At 40.2% G+C, this 17574-nt stretch overlaps 1 protein-coding gene across 1 annotated transcript in view; it reads left to right on the top strand.

The window, feature by feature from the left end:
• Positions 1-17574, top strand: part of LOC6033357 — a 46254-nt gene that overhangs the window by 18474 nt on the left and 10206 nt on the right. Inside the window, exon 2 of the mRNA XM_038251703.1 lies at positions 13042-13182. The gene's annotated coding sequence lies outside the window, so the exon portion shown is untranslated. The remainder of the gene's footprint in view (positions 1-13041; positions 13183-17574) is intronic.

The following is a 17574-nucleotide window of genomic DNA, read 5'->3' as shown; positions in this document are numbered from 1 at the left end:
ACTCGCACACACACACACAGCTACAAAGTATCAAAACAAAACAAACTTTGCCCGAGTTTGCGAGTCGTTATTGTCGAGTTGAGTTGCGACTTTACTGGCAAAGTACAATTTGTTGTAGTGGTAGTAGTAGTTGTTGCCAACATTCCAAAAGTGGCGCAAATAAGAGGAAGAAGAAGACGCCTCTCCAAGAAGAGAGTGAAAACTGGAAAAACAGCCAAACAACCAACCCACCCAACTCAACTCGGCAAAATTGAGCGAATGTGCACAAAAGCTAGTCAAGGGTAACGAGAAAAGCAGGCTTAGAAGAGTGTGCTGCCTTATGGTGTGGTTGTCGTTGTTTAAGTAATGTTGTTGTTGCTGCTGCTTGCTCGTCTGACTTTGATAAGTACATAGCAGGCCGTGCGGTGTAGTACTGCTGTTGTGTGCGTTTGTTTTAGTATATATGCTAAGCAAGCCTTGCCTAACGGGTGCTAATTTATTTTTTTGACGGATTTTTTTTTTAAAATTTCTAAAATCGAGGCGTTTATAAAATTGGACACTTAGAACAAAGTGTACCATGCATTTTGAACACTTTGTTCATGGTTCCGAATTTCATGAACGCTTGTTCACGATTTCGGGAACTGATTTTCCCCCCGTGTATTTACATTTTTGATTATAACTCGGGAATTCAGCAAACAAATTAAACCAAAGTTCTTGACAACGCACAAAACAGTCTTCCAAAGAAAACGAGTTTGTTAATGTTTACATTAAAAGCTCCACAATGTAGTTTTTGTTTATTCAAGATCAAACATAAAAATGCTTCACGCAACAAGATACGTCGATTTGTATCATAAAAATTTGTTCTTTTTTCTAAAATATATACTTTTGTTTAAAAAGAAAATTCTTTTTCGTTTAAAAAAACATTAAGAATCAATAAAACTTTCATCGCCACCCCAACGGTCCACACTGCCGCTCGACTTTACCCAAGACCATCAATGGCAGTGATGATTATCCGTCCATAATTAGTTTGAAATAGAGTAAATGATAGATAATGAGAGCGAAGGGGGACCAACCGGTTTTTTTCCTCCTCTGACAGCCATCAGGAATCAGTTTCACCGCTAATTGTCAATCGGACTCTAATTAGCGTCATGGTCGTCGTCCCTTTTAAAGGAATCAGGTTTACTTTTTGTCCCATCTCCTGCTAAACACGCACCCTCCTGTACGCAAAATAAAACGAGCTGTAAATAACATTAGAAGGTTTGTTTTAAAATAACGAGACATCAACATCACGCTCCTTATCCAAGGTCACTTTGATTGGGGTACAGGAAAATAATCATTAAAAGTATACCCCTCCAAAGACATTCAAGCATGCCATGACCTAAACCACAGTACAGTCGCCTCAATTTTTAAGTCCATTCAAAAATGCCAACCCCGGAGAAGAGCCTTCAAGCAGCCCGGAGATTTGCGAGGATGACAGTCAGGAAAAAAATATCTCAAAAAATCTCCAATCTCATCCGAGCGGCAGCTTCCTATGTACGAAAAAAATGCCGCCACGAATAGAACACCACCGTACAAGTGGGTTATTTGCCCTGGGGAACCGGTAATAGGGTGGTGGTAAGTCAACAGAGACACAACCCATCATCATTATCATCAATGGCACACGGACACACAGACCGAAACCGAGAGCACCGGGAGATCATGAACCGTGGTGGAGAGCAAGTTACTAACTGCTTAGTTCTGAATAGTGAGTTTCATGAGACATAATTTGGACATTTATCTCAATGGATAATCTTAAATAAAAACCTTCTAAAAACTCAAACTGAAAACTTCAGAGATCAGACCAAGCTTAGGCTTTAGACTTTAGACTTTAGACTTTAGACTTTAGACTTTAGACTTTAGACTTTAGACTTTAGACTTTAGACTTTAGACTTTAGACTTTAGACTTTAGACTTTAGACTTTAGACTTTAGACTTTAGACTTTAGACTTTAGACTTTAGACTTTAGATTTTAGACTTTAGGCTTTAGACTTTAGACTTTAGACTTTAGACTTTAGACTTTAGACTTTAGACTTTAGACTTTAGACTTTATACTTTATACTTTAGACTTTACACTTTAGACTTGTTCATGCTTAAAAGATTTGTTTGCATTCTTCTCATGGAAAGATTATTTTTTGAAAAACCTATTATTTTTTTAAAGGACTAAAAAGAATGCGAAAAGCAGACCTGCCCAACGTCAGGCCCGCGGCCGGATCCGGCCCGTGAAGCAATTTCATCCGGTCCGCGACGGCTTTTCAAAATAGTTCTTTGGCCGGCCCTTCATAAAATATTCAATAAATAAATTAAGTGTCTTAATAAAAAAAATATCTTGAGATCAATTTTTCAGATAATATAACAAAACCTTATTTGTTTATTTTGCTTTTGACATACAATGTTGCTGATTTAACATTTGTTTGGATTATGCCTTTGTATTTTTTGAAATGATTTTATTTCACATCTAAACATTCTTTATGTTTGAATTTAATTCTTATCATTTCAATATTGATGTTATCAGAATTAATTATTAAACTTGAAAAATATGCAAAAAGTTTGCAAAAGACACTGAATTCTAATTTCTGAAAGTTTTGATTGTTTTTATTTTTAATTGTTTCTTTTTTGATGATTTTGATTAATTATTTTTTTTCAGAGCAAGTTTTCAATGATAAAGTTTTGCTAGGAAAAAGCTTAAAAAACGCAAATTAATCAGATTGAAAATAAAGATCGCTGCAAATGTTAAAAAAAATTAAAACAATCTAAAGAAGTCAAGAAATCAGATAGCATTTTTTTTTTCATAATCTTCAATCATTCTAAGAAATTTGAAAAATGACGAATTAGATATATATTTGTATACACTTTAAAAATTTTTAAATAAAGGTGCACAATATCGCAAAAAAAATTCGTAGAGAATTTCTAAACCTAAATTTCGTTTTATTAAATTTTATCTTGTCTCGTTGATTTTTCAAACTAGAATAAAAACTTGCAACGACGAAATTTTGATATTTTTTTATTTAATGATGTCAGGTAAATCAATTTTAATCGACAAAAACAATTACAATACAATTTTGTCCTAAACAAAATAAAAGTAAATCACATAAACACATCATTAAAAGTAATCTTTGTATTTCTTTCTTAAAATAATGTTATTAGAATCTTATTTGCAACACTTGTTTATGTATTTGTTTACTTGGATTAACCTATTAAAATAAATTTCATAAAAAAAAATGTTTAATGTTTTTTATTTTCACCAACATTAGTTCCGGCCCGCCTCTGCTTTAGAAAAATCAGATCTGGCCCGCAGGGCCAAAAAGGTTGGGCACCCCTGGCGAGAAGTCATGAAAATTAGTGATTTTCTATTCGAAAAAATATTTTTCCAAACCATCTTTTTATCCAACTGGTCATATTTGAAACCGCAGTAATCCAACTAAAAACCCAACAGATTTTTTTAACGAATTTCTTCATATAACCAGTTTGAAAATAATGGAAAAAGTCCCAGAACTTGTGTCAGGTTGAAAGTAACGTAAAATCTTCCAAAGTGAAAATAATCAACTTTTATATTGTACAAGGAACTGGTTATTTTTAAAAGAAAGCAAACTCACATATTTTTGATGAAACGGATTCACCCTTGACGGAAATAATCCATAAAACTGGACTCCATTGAAAAAAATAAAAACTAACGCAAAAAATATATATATGAAAAAACTACAAACCTGTTCAATGGTTCAGAAATGAAGAAATTAAAGATTTAAAAAAAACTTGAAGATATTAAAAATATTTTCAGAAATAATCTAAACCTACCTTCGAAATCACTCGAAAATCCCACTGTCCCGAACGATGACGACTTCGCCGACCACGGCCTCCTTCGTAAAAACCGTGCTGAACCGGGGGAGGCAAAAAAATAATCAAACATGCTATTCAATGATGTTTACTCACATCACAGCCGGCTTTGGCTGGCTGACAGTCCCCTTCTCACGATGATATGCACCACGAGGGGGGCAGCATACTGCACCGCACCCGGGGGAATCCCCTTTTCGAGACCGTAACGATCTGAGCGCAAATCTCAGTTGAGTCATATCGGAATACCTAAAGTGAGATTTTGGTTTCAAAAGGCGTCAACTCCAATAAGAACTTAAAATGTTGAACAAAAAATACGACCTCTTCAAAACATCACATTCTTAGCCACGAGGAAGGACACGAACCGCAGAAAAAAGGTTCTTTAAGCGGTTATTAAGCGGAGAAGCCCCGGCTCCGTTCTCCTTTTTTTGTGAGCGAACATGCAAATAAGTGGCTGCAAAGTCCTCGTGCACGTCGTCATGGATTACTGCGATTCTCAACTTTTCATCTTGACCTGCCTGCGGCTTTCGTCAGGTGATCTTTTTCTTAATTAAAAATTCTACCGCAGCACTTTGAGTAAACGGGCGACCTATGGGGGCGATTAAAGAGTAGCTGGGATTAAAAATAAAATACAGGAAAAAACGAGGATGAAGAAGCCGTAAAGTGTCTTTTTTGTACCGGTCGGGGTTCTGACAGCAAGTCTGATTGACTCAACAGTTAGAATGACAGGTTGAATGGGAAAATTAAGCTGACTTATTTGTCATCACGCAGGACTTATTGTTTTGCCATTATCAACACAACTGATTGATTCGTACATGGAAAAGACCTTTATTCAGAAACTTAAAAGAGAAGAAAAATCATTCAAGTCCAAGTGCCTGCCACAACGGCGAACGCGTGAGGCAGAGATAAAACAAACAAACCAGATAACAACACCGCAACGAAACGTACCGAAAATTCAAAAGTAAACAAACCCATTTCAGGCCGACGGGGGGACAAAAGAAACGCCACTCTGACAGTAGATACACCTACTTTGTACACTGCCTTGCGCTCTCGAGCGCGCGATAATGGCAGTGAAATTCTACACCACACAGTTGTGTACACAAATTGATACACCACATCGCATCGCAGTTGGCCACAAGAAGACATTGTCATCGTGCTGCACGGGTCAAATCAGAATTGACAAATGCGCCGCCTACTGCTGGAAATAGTTTTCCGCAGAAAACGTGATCGAACCAGACGTCAAGTCGAGTACATTTCGCCAGAACCCGCGCGTCGATATCAGACGGCGCGGTTCTTATCGGTCTACACGCTTAGAAATTGTGTATTTACGGAACGCGTATGACGAACGAGTCTGATATGGATGCCAAACAATTTGCTGCAATTAAATTGATACCGAGCTCAATTTCATTTTGGCAGGAAATTTTAAAATAATGACTTGTGAATTCTTGAAACACAATCGGGTTTCATTTTCAGCAACTTCAACTTCGACTCCAGCTTACAAATGTATGTCAAATTAACGACTCCGACTCCAATTCTTCACCGAAACGATCCGACTCCACCACCACCGACTGCATCAACTTTCCCATAAAAAGTTGTTAAAGCCGACTCCGAGCCAAGCTTCTAAAGATTTAGTGACTCCAACTCCAACTTCAGGAAATTCATCGACCCTGACTCCGACACCAACGGCGGAGTCGCTATAAATCAACAATCGACCCCCTTTCACCGACAGCAGCAATTAGCAAGCAATTCAAACACCCAAAGTCATGCAAATTTAAGGTTGAAAAAATTGTGGTTTTTCTTTGGTGCTGGCGCGTTTCTTGCACCGAACAAGCACAAACATTACAAAAACTACCAGATTATTAACACTGGAACGCCCAACGCATGTCCAACTTACACGGACGCCCAAGCCTCCCAAAAAAGTTGGAACGATAACTTCAACTCGCTGGTTCTCGGGCATAACTCAACCAATCGGAACGATTCTTGTTTCCAGTAATTTGTAAGAATGTCTAGATGATCCTAGAATTTTGCAGAACTTAATTCGATCAAATCTGTAATTTCTACGACCGAAAACATCGTTCCACCTTTTTTGAAAACGACTGCCTCCGCGGAATTTTTGGCGATTTTTTTTTTTGTACGCGAAAAAAAAAGTTGGAACGATGTTTTTAATCGCAAAAATTACAGATTTGATCAAATCAAGTTCTGCAAAGTTCTAGAATCATCTAGACATCCTAACAAATCACTGGAAAGAAGAATCGTCTTGATTGGTTGAGTTATGCCCGAGATCCGTTGAGTTGAAGTTACCGTTCCAACTTTTTTGGAGCCTTGGGCGTTGGAATGTTAAAAACTACAGTTTTAAAATGTTTGTGATTGTTATAAATCTCGTTTATTACCCAAAATTATTTTAAATTGATTCCAACCTAGTTCTTACATTGTCCAAACCACAATGAGTGTTTTAGCAGAATGCATTACTGTGAATACAAAGAGACGAGTTGTTCCTTTTAATTCCGCTATATAGGGGAGTGTGGGGTAATTTGGACACCCTAAGGAAATTGCTCTGCCACGGGCTGTATGGATATTTTAAAGGAATGTTGATGACACCAGAGGATAATAGAGACCATATTTGATGGAAAAATGTCATTAATTTCGATAAATTTTGATGAAAAACCCATTTTTACCGCAAAAATTAAAAGGTGTCCAAATTACCCCCACATTTTTGTGTGGGGGTAATATGAACACCCCTATGGGGTAATTTGGACATGCCTTGTGGGGTAATATGGACATACCTTGTGGGGTAATATGGACATACCTTGTGGGGTAATATGGACACCTTTTGTGGGGTAATTTGGACACATGTTGAAGAATAAGTTTAACATTTGATTTTTTGAGCATGTTTTTGTAATTGTTTTATATTTTGATGTGTTTATTTTGCTCACAATATTTCATCAAAGGTATAAATAATGATTTTGTGATAGAACTATATTACAATAGGAAGATAATAAATGGTTCAGTGTTGTATACATAATTCAATCATTAATTCTGAAATGATTTAAACATTGATTCTGGATAAGGCACAAGTATAGTTTTTAGTGATTAAGGTATTGTTTAGATTTATATAAATCAATCTTTATATAAAACTAATTAACCTGAAACCATCTTTTTTTTTTATTTTACATGTAGCCCTTCAAGTTTTGATATTTTTGTAAACCAGCATAGAAATTAGATATGTCACAGAAATTGACTAAAAGCTAAATGTGCAGTAATCAAATTTCATCCATTTGAATATTGCAATAAATTTATCTAAATAAAAAAATAGGGATTTTGTGAAAGTTCTGATTGCTCACATTCCTTTTTGAGTGTTTTGACATTTTAAATCCCTCTAAATCCCTTTAAGAACTCAACCAACCATGAAAGTTATTTTTTGCCTGACAGGTAGACTTTCAGGTATGTCCAAATTACCCCACAAGCCATGTCCAAATTACCCCCATAGCATATTCTATCATAAATTGCAATTTTTGATGATAAAAATTGATAAAATGCACAATTTTTATAAGTACATATCTCAGACATCGTCCAAGCAACCCCCTTAAACAAAAAATGTCCACTTTTTTGCCATATAACCTCTGCAAAACCTTATTTCCCAACCCTCAAATATTAGAACTTAAGGCAGTGCCAACCGGCCTTTGGAAACTTTCACATACTATACCAAAACTACTTAACCTATTCCAACTTTTTTTGATTTTTCCATGCTCCTAGGCCATTACTAGTACTAGCCTTATCACTTAAATTGCCATTTTCACTTTATATCCGAAGAAAACGTGATTTTTTAAGGGGTGTCCAAATTACCCCCACTGTCCATATTACCCCAAACTCCCCTAGTTCTTGCATAGTCTTGTTGCTCGATTGGAACCCCGATTTGACAGTTCGATTGGAACCCTGAGAGTGACATTTCGACTCTCCATGTAGGCTCTCTAGCAGCAATGACTTCAATGTAACCCGGCAATCAACACATCTCACAATTGTTCTCCGCGGCCAAGTACAACTGTTTTGTAATAGAAACAGTCTTGTAGAACATCGCAACTTGCAAACTGATCAAGCAAACACTCCATGAGCCGCAGCCTGCTGTTCTGATCTAGTTCTGGAATTCAATCCAAGTAAGCTCGCGCGCGCTTGATGTTTACAAAACATTCGATCTAGTGTTTACACACACACACAAATCAGCCTACTGATTTATTATGACTTGACAGCAAGCAACAACGCGTCTGCCGACTGATACGAGCGGCGGGGTTTCGGTTTGAACCCCAATATTGTTGACATTTCAAACAACATTACGAGAATGCAAACAAACCGGACTGAGACGAGAACGCTCTACTTTTCCCTGGAAAGTGTGTGTAGGTCAGTTCGCGAGAGACCTTGGTGAATGAAGTGTTTTCATAACATTTTGTGCTGGATTTCCCCGAAATTGAAGCGATTCGAGGAATTGAGTTGTAAAATACAATGTTTAGGAAGTTTCAACATAAGTTCTTCAAAAGAAGATACATTTTTAATCACAACAAGCAATTCGAGCAATTTCGACCAGAGCTGCGAGTCGGTCGGACGATTTTGACTCCAGCTTCTGAAAACTTAGCGATTCCGACTCCGGCTTCTGAATATTTAGCGTCTCCGACTCTGACTTAAAAAAAGACCTGACTCCAACAACTCTTGTGAAGATTTTATGTCAATTTTCCTACAAATCTCATGCAAAACTGCTCTTCAATCTTATCAAAATCATCGTCTATGCTATACGGAGAAAAATCAGTTCCCAAAATCTTGAACAAGCGTTCGTGAAATTCGGAAACACAAGCAAAGTGTGCAAATCCGATTCAAATCGATTTTGAAAACTGATTTGTCTCCGTGTACACTATTACGAAGTGTTTAGTCACTTTTGCTTCGATAGTTACTCATATATAATTTATTTTAAAGACACCGACTCCAACTCCAACACCATCGGTGCATAGTTAGTCAACTCCGACTTCTTAGAATTTAACGACTTCAAATCCGACACCACTCTTTTCTTTTGTTGAAAAGACAGCTTGAAGGTCAATAGAGTTATCTACGTGCGCATGTATTGCGTGTACGTACACTAAAAAGATTGAGGTTAAATTTTGTACCAGCCAGCAAAACAAATGGCGTGCTAGTGTGCGTGAGAGCAAGCTTAGATAACTCTATAATGTTTACAAACAAAAACTTGAGACAAAAGAGCTTTTGTTCCCACAATTCCGACGACAATGCGGTCCAAAAAGTCATTGGAGCATTTAACCAAAAAAGTAAACAAAACCACAGCAAAGCAAACACGAAATGCAAATTAATTTGACACTTTGCATACCAAAGTCTCTTTCCGCAACGCTTTAGAAATTGTTTTCTTTTCAACCGAAAAGTATTGTCACTCTCAATGAAGATGTACGCTTTCAAGAGACAACTTATTTTCTTCAAGTCATTGTAACAAATACCCCCTTCAGAAAAAAAAGCAAAACCAACGAGGCGCCTACTCCGACAACGACCACAAACCTTAAGTAGACGCGCACACGCAGACAGTGAAACGTCACCTGAGAGGTTCGGCACGCTCTAGATCCGAGTCGCGACAAGCAAGATGTCCCAGGTATCCAGCGATGCATGCAACTTAAACTAATTTACCTACACCGCGACGACAACGAAACCCGCGACTTTTCGAGTTCCGTCTCGGGTCAAAAAAGGTCTAAATCACGAATATCGACGTATTTGCGAGCGCGGCACCAAGACAAAGTAAGCAATGCGCGGTGACGTTCCTCGAAGCGACGCGTCGTTGATAACGCAAGGGGGGTGGTTGAAGCGCAGCAGGCGTCGCCTCTCGTTTGTGGTTTTTGTTTCTGTATCGGGGCGGCATTGCACACACAAATACCCCGGGGAAGCCATAAATTTCAAAGCGATCGAAGCAGGCCACCTAGTCTCGCAGTCGTCCGTCAGTGCCGGCGACTTGGGGTTTGTTTGTTTGGCTGTGTGTGCAGTGAAGTGCTTGCATGTATGGTCTCGCCTTATTTACTACAGTTTTCCGAACTTTTTGCACTGGAAGCCGACCCCCGTGTGCCGAAATTCGAAAAGAATGCGAAAGTTACGGCAAGCCGATGTTATCGGTGACCCCCGCAGGGAGCACTAACTCCGTTTTCAATGGCTTTTGTCAATTTGAAACAAACATTACATAATGTTTGTTTTAACTTCTCTGTCACCAACTCTGTCAATGCGAGATGTGTTTATTTTGCACCTTCAAAAGGGTAAAATATACACACACGCGCGTTACCCGTCATCAAAGATTGCTGTGGAGCGCCCTCAACGACGCGGAAGAGCCACTTGAAGCGTCCGCTAAACAGCGGGTGCCGAGAGCAGAGCATTCAAGATGATACAAAAAAGGGGTTGGTACGTGCGAATTCCTCGCGGAACGTTGATAGTAAACAATGCGAGCTTGTTTTTTTTTCTTGTTGAGTTTGAGAAAAGTGTCTCTGTCACTGGAAGCGCCAGAGTCTCGGCCCGAAACTTCAAACACGAACAAAAGCAGCGAACCGAAGATTGGCAATGACGTTTTGGAATTTTGACAGTTTGGAACGCATGAATTACCCCATTATCGGTTTCCCGCATGGGTGATGTGGAAATTGTTGCACATGGCTGAAGTTGGGAATTTTGCAACTTATTTTAATTTATACTAAATTTCAAAATTTAAACGCGAATCTACAGTGAATCGATGTGAAAACTAAAGATACACTAAAGCCACGATGATTTGATGTGCAATCTTGATCAGAATCACGAAAAAATAGGTTTAAATTGAAAAAAAAAATAAATTAAATTTTGGTCTAGAATTTTACGAAACTTTGTCTGTTTTGTAAGACTTAATGTTATTGCACAATGGATATACAATTTTTTGCAAAAAAGTAAATTTTTCGGTTCGTCCACAAACAATCTCATGTTTGTAAACAAACGACGCCATATTGCCAATGTTGTTCGGTAGCTCATATCAGGCCATCGCCGGGGCCCTGGGAAGCGCTTTTTGCAACAATTACATCAACCGCACACCTTAACGTTAACGACCTTGAAAGCTGTTATGCAAACCAAGGCCAACTACGCATAGGTGCGTATCTGTCAAACTGGATTGCGTTCTTTTATTGCCACCTTCGGCGCAATGTGCATAATAGCCGCTAAAGGTGAAAGTTACGTCAAACTGGAAGCAAAAAAACAACTTACCAGCTAATTTCTGTGTGCCACTTAGCGAGCGCGCGCACACACACACACACACACACACACACACACACACACACACACACACACACACACACACACACACACACGTCGCTAATAAAAACAAACAAAAAATCAAGCAAAACTTTGAAGCCGAAAATCAGCTCGTTTCACTTTCGGCGATGATGCAATCTTCCGTTGGGCCGGCATCGAGCTGATATCGAGCGACCCCACAACAATCGGTCCAAGCAGCAGCAATTGAGTTATTAATTTGAAATTATTCAATTTGGTCACGGTCTGGCGTTTGTACCCCGGTTTCGAGATATGGGGTGGGGTTTTTTTCTTCTCTGTTGTTTTTGTGTACGTTTGAAAATTGATAACAGGTCGGTGGTGCGAAGCTGTGTACAACTCTTCATCGTCATACTCGTAATGTGTGGGCAAAAACTTGCAAATCTGTGGGGTCAAAACAAAAAACTGTAAAAAAATGCGTCTGAAAAAGTAGGCATCTACTGTGCTGCGATACAATCGCGATGTTTGATAACATCGCGAATATTGCGATTGAATCGCCGTTGATTTTAGCTCAGACTCAAACTCTAACTTCTCAAGAAGTTTCAACTCCACCGACTCGACTCCGACTTCAACAATAACTTCAACTCCGACAAGTTTAAGGTTTCACAAGTTCCACTCAGTAGCTAATGTAAACACCTGAATCGCACAATAACGTACCCATAAGTTACAATTTTGTTCGTCGGTGATAATTACAAACCGCCACCAAGCGAAGACGATCCCATTCATAACTGTACGTCGCGTCGTATAAACGCAGCAAACAAGTACAAAGTAGCAGCGGTCCCCCCTAATCAGTGCGTTTCGCTAATTGATAGTTACTGCGCCAAGAAGAAGCAGCACTAGCACGACGCTGATGATGGTAATTAAGAACGCTAACGCTACTGCACCGCAACTGTCAAAGTAGGCTGCGCTGCGCTGCGATGCGCTGCACCGTCGTGACGTTTCACTTAGCGAGCATTAGCAGCCGTAGCGAGCACGTGACTGGCGCGGAACTGGGGCGTCAAAGTTGGCTTTGACTTTGGTTACACGGAGAAAAAAGAGTTCCCAAAATCGTGAACAAGCGTTCATGAAAATGAGAACCACGAACAAAGTGTTCAAATTTCATGGTACGTTTTTCAAAATCGTACCATGGAATTTGAACACTTTGTTCGAGGTTCCCATTTTCATGAACGCTTGTTCACGATTTTGGGAACTCTTTTTTCTCCGTGTACGCGCTGCTGCGCAGTGCTGTACCGGTACCGGGGTAATTAGAATAAGGTTAGAGACTTGAACTTGTGTGTTTGCGGCTTAGATTAACGCCGAAGTGGGTGGTTGTGGGTAGCGTTTGCTGGCGTTAGGCGTTTTAATCTCAACATTTTTCTGATAGTTTAATACCGACTTTGAGTCGTTGGTTCCTTTCTTCAATTTTCCAACAACCCACGTAAATTCCAGCCCATAAATTCCAAGCAAAATGTATCTTCCTTCACCCGGCCAACGACCTACCCTGCTGTAATGCGCCCAAGTCTTCATAAAGCCATGGAAGCCGCCCTCAAACACGCGATTCACTACACATAATTTGTAATTTGATATTTATGGAACAGACAATCCTTCGTCCCTTGTCACTCGGTGGAGCCATTCCCACCCTCTTACAGTTACGAAAGAAGAACGACGGGGCTACGCCCCAATTCCCGGCCCATCCCACCCTCCCTCAACTTTTCAGCGTTCGAAACTAGTTCATCGGCATCGTCCCACCCCGTTTACAGAGCGCTACATTCCTGCAGTAAATTAAACTTAATGAAAATTAATAGAAAACCTCTTGCCGCTTCGTGGCTTGTTAGAGCCGGCTGTCCCACCACCCTCCGCTAATATCCGGTCTTTTCCTTTTCGCGGGATTGCCCACCTCTCCTTCCAGGAACCAACACATTACTCGTCCTTCGTAGAGAGAGAGAGCTGCCGCCCCACCGGGATTACACGGGGTGACCACGACCACGATGAGACCGGCGGGACGGCCGGAAGTGGCAGCTGCAGGAGGACCGGCGATCGACTAGCAGAGGTAAATAATAATCGATATTGGGAGGGGGCGTTATGTCATACGACCACCGGATATCCATCACACACACGCTCGAAGCGTCCTAAAATTGATTGGAAATTTGACAACGAGCGTGTATGTAGGTGGGACAAAATTTGACTGTACTTGACAGGGTTTGACAGTGTTGACAGATTTTGACAGAATTGACAGAGTTTTACAGCTACAGCGCTCGCTATCTAGGCCACCAATTCACTTTCACTGATCGATATTTCGCAGCAATAATGCACCAATGACTTACATTTGACGTTCACCGGCGGTGGTGCCGCCACCATGGCATGTGATGTTATAACAACTGTTTTGCGTGCAGCCACGTGTGCCAATGGAAAGCTTTTCCATTCCATTAGCCGATCGGCGAGATTACACAAACGCTGCTCACACGATGCCTTTCAATTTTCTCCGATGGACTTGGATTGACCCACTACTCGAACAATAATTCACCACCAGGAGCTTCGAACGGTGGGTGTCATTTGCAATAATTGCACATGACATGAGCCGCGCTAGCGTTGTCACTCGGTCCTGTCACTCATCCCCGCCTAACGGCAAGGTCCATTTGTTTATTGGACGCTTCAAAAATTAATTACTGTCACCGTTTTCCCCCTCCAGCGAGTTGAATAATTGACGCGCGGAGAAGCGCTAGCTCGAAATTACTGCACAATGCGCGACAGGTAAACAATAACTAAACGTCAAACCCGATTCGAATCGCCGCCTACTGGGAGCCGCGCGCGCTGTCATCAGGGCAATTGGAGAGCTGGTGAAGGTCAAACGAAATGAAATTACTGTCTGACGCTGCTGAGATCGACCGATCGATACAGTTTTAATATGGAAATGACTTTGACAGAACTGCTCCTACCGTTAGCGCGCTGAAGCCGTTAACACAACGATCTTGTCCGGTCACTTCACAACTACTCGCTAATCAGCGCGATGTCTCCCTGAACTTCGCCGCGGCGGCGGTGCTGCGACGGGTATTTGACAACAAACTCGCTACCGTAAATAAACAAAACATAAATCGCTCAACCGGTCCGCACTCTCTCTCTCTCTCTCTCTCTCTCTTTCTCTCTCTCTCTCTCTCTCTCTCTCTCTCAAACTGGAGCAGCTAATTTCAATTAACTCCTTGGCGTCAACCGCGCGGGATGGGCCCGTATCGAGGACACTTTCCTCCGGCTTGAAGTGGAGCAATTTATCAAAATCTTCTATGCCATAGACGGGGATTGAAGACCTAACACGGCCTAAAGATGCGCTCGAGGACTGTCAATTTGACAGCTGCGCAAGTTTGTAAGTCTAGAATCCGCTTCCACGTGACGTACCGTCCCAGGGATCCCGGACATTCTGCGAGTCGCTCGCTCGCTCACTGGAAAAGCCTAAGGTCGGGTTGATTTGCCACAATTTCATAATCAAACTAATCTATCGCGCAGCGATGTTCTGGCGAGGCCGCCGTAGCAAGCGTTGGATGGAGAAACTGTCAGCATGCCCGCTCCGGACTGATATCGCATCATCATTACCAACAGCTCGCATTAATGGGTTCGCTTGGGCAATCAGCCAGACCCATTAAAACGCGATGTTATTGTTAGTGTTATTACTTAATGTCATTTCGCTTATATTTTTTTCGGACCTCACTTCCTCTTTGTGGTCGCAGTAGCCTTGCGCTTTCGTAACATGCTGAGCTCTGTGGCATGCTAAGCTGGATACAGCAGCATTGTCCTCTTTTTTCTACGAAGCAAGGTCCGTCTAGACGGGTACAAGAAGCTCAACATAAATCATTTGGAACTTGTGCCTAAAATACGTCAAGATACGACAGAATTGGCATGAGAGCAGTTGTTGACGCCGCTTCAATGTCAGACCGACTTTTTAAAAAAACTGCTCTAGATCGGGTATACTTTCCTGTGAGTAAAAGTTCAAGCATTAGTATTGACAGCAAGGCTAACGTCAACAAAATACAATTACCGATCTATCGACAGTTCAGCGAACTTCAACCACGTCCGTTCGGCTCCACTTCTTGACGGAACTTTCACTCGAAGTTAATCGAAATTCGATATCTCATATGGGCCACACTTCTCTATCCTTTCGTCCTCCCCCATCAGAATTTCACAATGCAAATTGACTTCCTCCAATCACCCGTCCCATCGTGCACCAGAGTCCTCATGGGGCAATCAATTTGATTGGTAATGTTCCAGCCATTATATTCCACCGCCCGTAATTACACTCACGTCGATTCACGGAATTTCTTCACCGCGGGACCGTGTCGTGAGTGCGTCAACATCTGGGAAAGTGGCCACGTGGCCACGGGAGGGCGCTACGGTGAAAACCCCCCTCTTTTTTCGTCACGCCATCAGAACCCCTGGACACGGTTCCCACGACGTACCTCCGGAAGTGTTAACTTCCGGAAGCAAGGGCGCGCGCGCGCCCCCAACAACAACCTTTAACGTAAACTGCAAGCCCCGAAAGCTGTCAAATTACAGCTCAGTGGTTCACTGTGTGTTTACACGGCTGCATCGCGATCGCAAAGCAGGCGATGAAGTGGCGATAAACACGTGGACGTGTGCGGTCTCGTCAAATCCAAGTCGGCGACGAAGGTGACGGCGCAAAGGTGTTGTATATATTTTGAATGCATAAATAAATAATTGCCCTTTCCCGCTGCGCGGAGGAAGCCCGCGCTCTTTGTTTGTGGGCAAACACATTAACGTTGGTTTTATTTTTGTCACCCTTGATAACGGCGCTGTCAAACGGTAGCCGAAGGTATTTTATTTGAAAAGGGCAATACGGAATGCTTTGTCGAAGACTTCGACATACGACTGAATGCTTCCGGATTGCTGCGGTCTGTAATCTGAAATGCATTCTCCACCTTTACGAAAACTGGAAGTAGGGTGTGAAAATTAGTCCACACTGGTTCACCGTTAGAGTAAACTTCGTGACGACATGATCTGGTTGGCGTGTAAACAACAGTGCACGAGCCATCACAGTATGCCATGTGTCATGTGAGATAAAGTACAACAAGTTGATATCAAGTATTTAGTATTTTATCTAAAAAAAATTCCCTCAAAATACAAATATCAAAGCCAATAGTTAAATGATCCAATAATAATTGAAACTTCGGATAATCAAGTCTGGACTATATAAAAAAAAACAAAAAAACCATTTTTGTCCTTTATCGGAAGTATCTAGGAAACCTTTAGATACACAGAAAAAAATGATATAGTATTCATGAAGTAATTGGGACAGATTTCTATCCAAAAAAAATGTATTAAATCAGGAACTGGTGTTAATAGTGTAAATCAATCTGTCAGCAAAATTCTCCATTGTTTAATGAATAAAATAGTAACAGTAATTTCTTGTTAGGGGGCTATCCAAAAACCACAAGGAAACTTTTGTTACAGAAATTTTAGACTCCTTTTTAACATTTTAAGACAGGCCTGCCCAACCTTTTTAACTAAATTTTTCACATTTTTTACCGTCAAAATATTTTCAATTTCATTGATGGAATCGGTTCTCAGATGAAGAGTGAACATAACTTTGATAAAAGATTGGAAAAATAATGGACAAAAAAAACGTTCAGGCTTTATGCTAAATTGCTGTAACTAACAGAAAATGAATGGTTTGGATGAATAAGAAACATTTAGCTTAACATTTCTTCAAAATGTTGAAAGGTGGATCAAGTTACCCCTATCATTTTGACAAGGCCGTTTTGAAATATTTTTTAAAATGCTTGGCATGATAAGAAATGTTCATCTGATTTAATACCCCTATCAGACAAACATATTTGAATGTTTAAGCTTTCAACTCATGCAAAAAGATCTTTGTTTTGTGAGAAATTGAGAGAGGTACGTGCGAAACAAAAAAAAAATCAAGTCTTCCCACTCTCCCCTACTTTTTTTAGAAATTTGAGACACCCCCAAATATTTTTTTATTCTTATATTGTTTTGGTCACCGAGAAGTAATATTTAATTATTTTAATCGGACTATTCTGTGAAATCTGATAAAATTTTTTAGAAGAAAGTAGATTAAACGTTAGGTGGATAGGTCGGCTAAGAGTCATAGAAGAAGATATAAAGCACGGAAAACTAAGTCAGCGAAAGGCCATTTGAGGAAGTATATTTATCAAGTCGCTCTTGAAACTTTTAAAATGGCTTGATTAAAAAAATGGCCTGAAACAAATCGAAAAATCAAATTATAAACGATATAAAATATACACTCTCTCTGGACAAAGGAAGAAAGCATGAAACGAAAGTAGTTTATCAAAATGAACTTATTAAATTGAAAAAATAATATTCTTTCCAAAGTTGCGAAATAAAAAAAAAACCATTAATATTTTGTTTGAAAACTATGTTTTCAAGCTTTAGTCCCTTTACTCTGGCCGAAGTC

The sequence above is a fragment of the Culex quinquefasciatus genome, chromosome 2 (genome assembly GCF_015732765.1).
Source record: "Culex quinquefasciatus strain JHB chromosome 2, VPISU_Cqui_1.0_pri_paternal, whole genome shotgun sequence".
NCBI lineage: Eukaryota > Metazoa > Arthropoda > Insecta > Diptera > Culicidae > Culex > Culex quinquefasciatus.
This window is presented reverse-complemented; position numbering and strand designations above follow the sequence as displayed.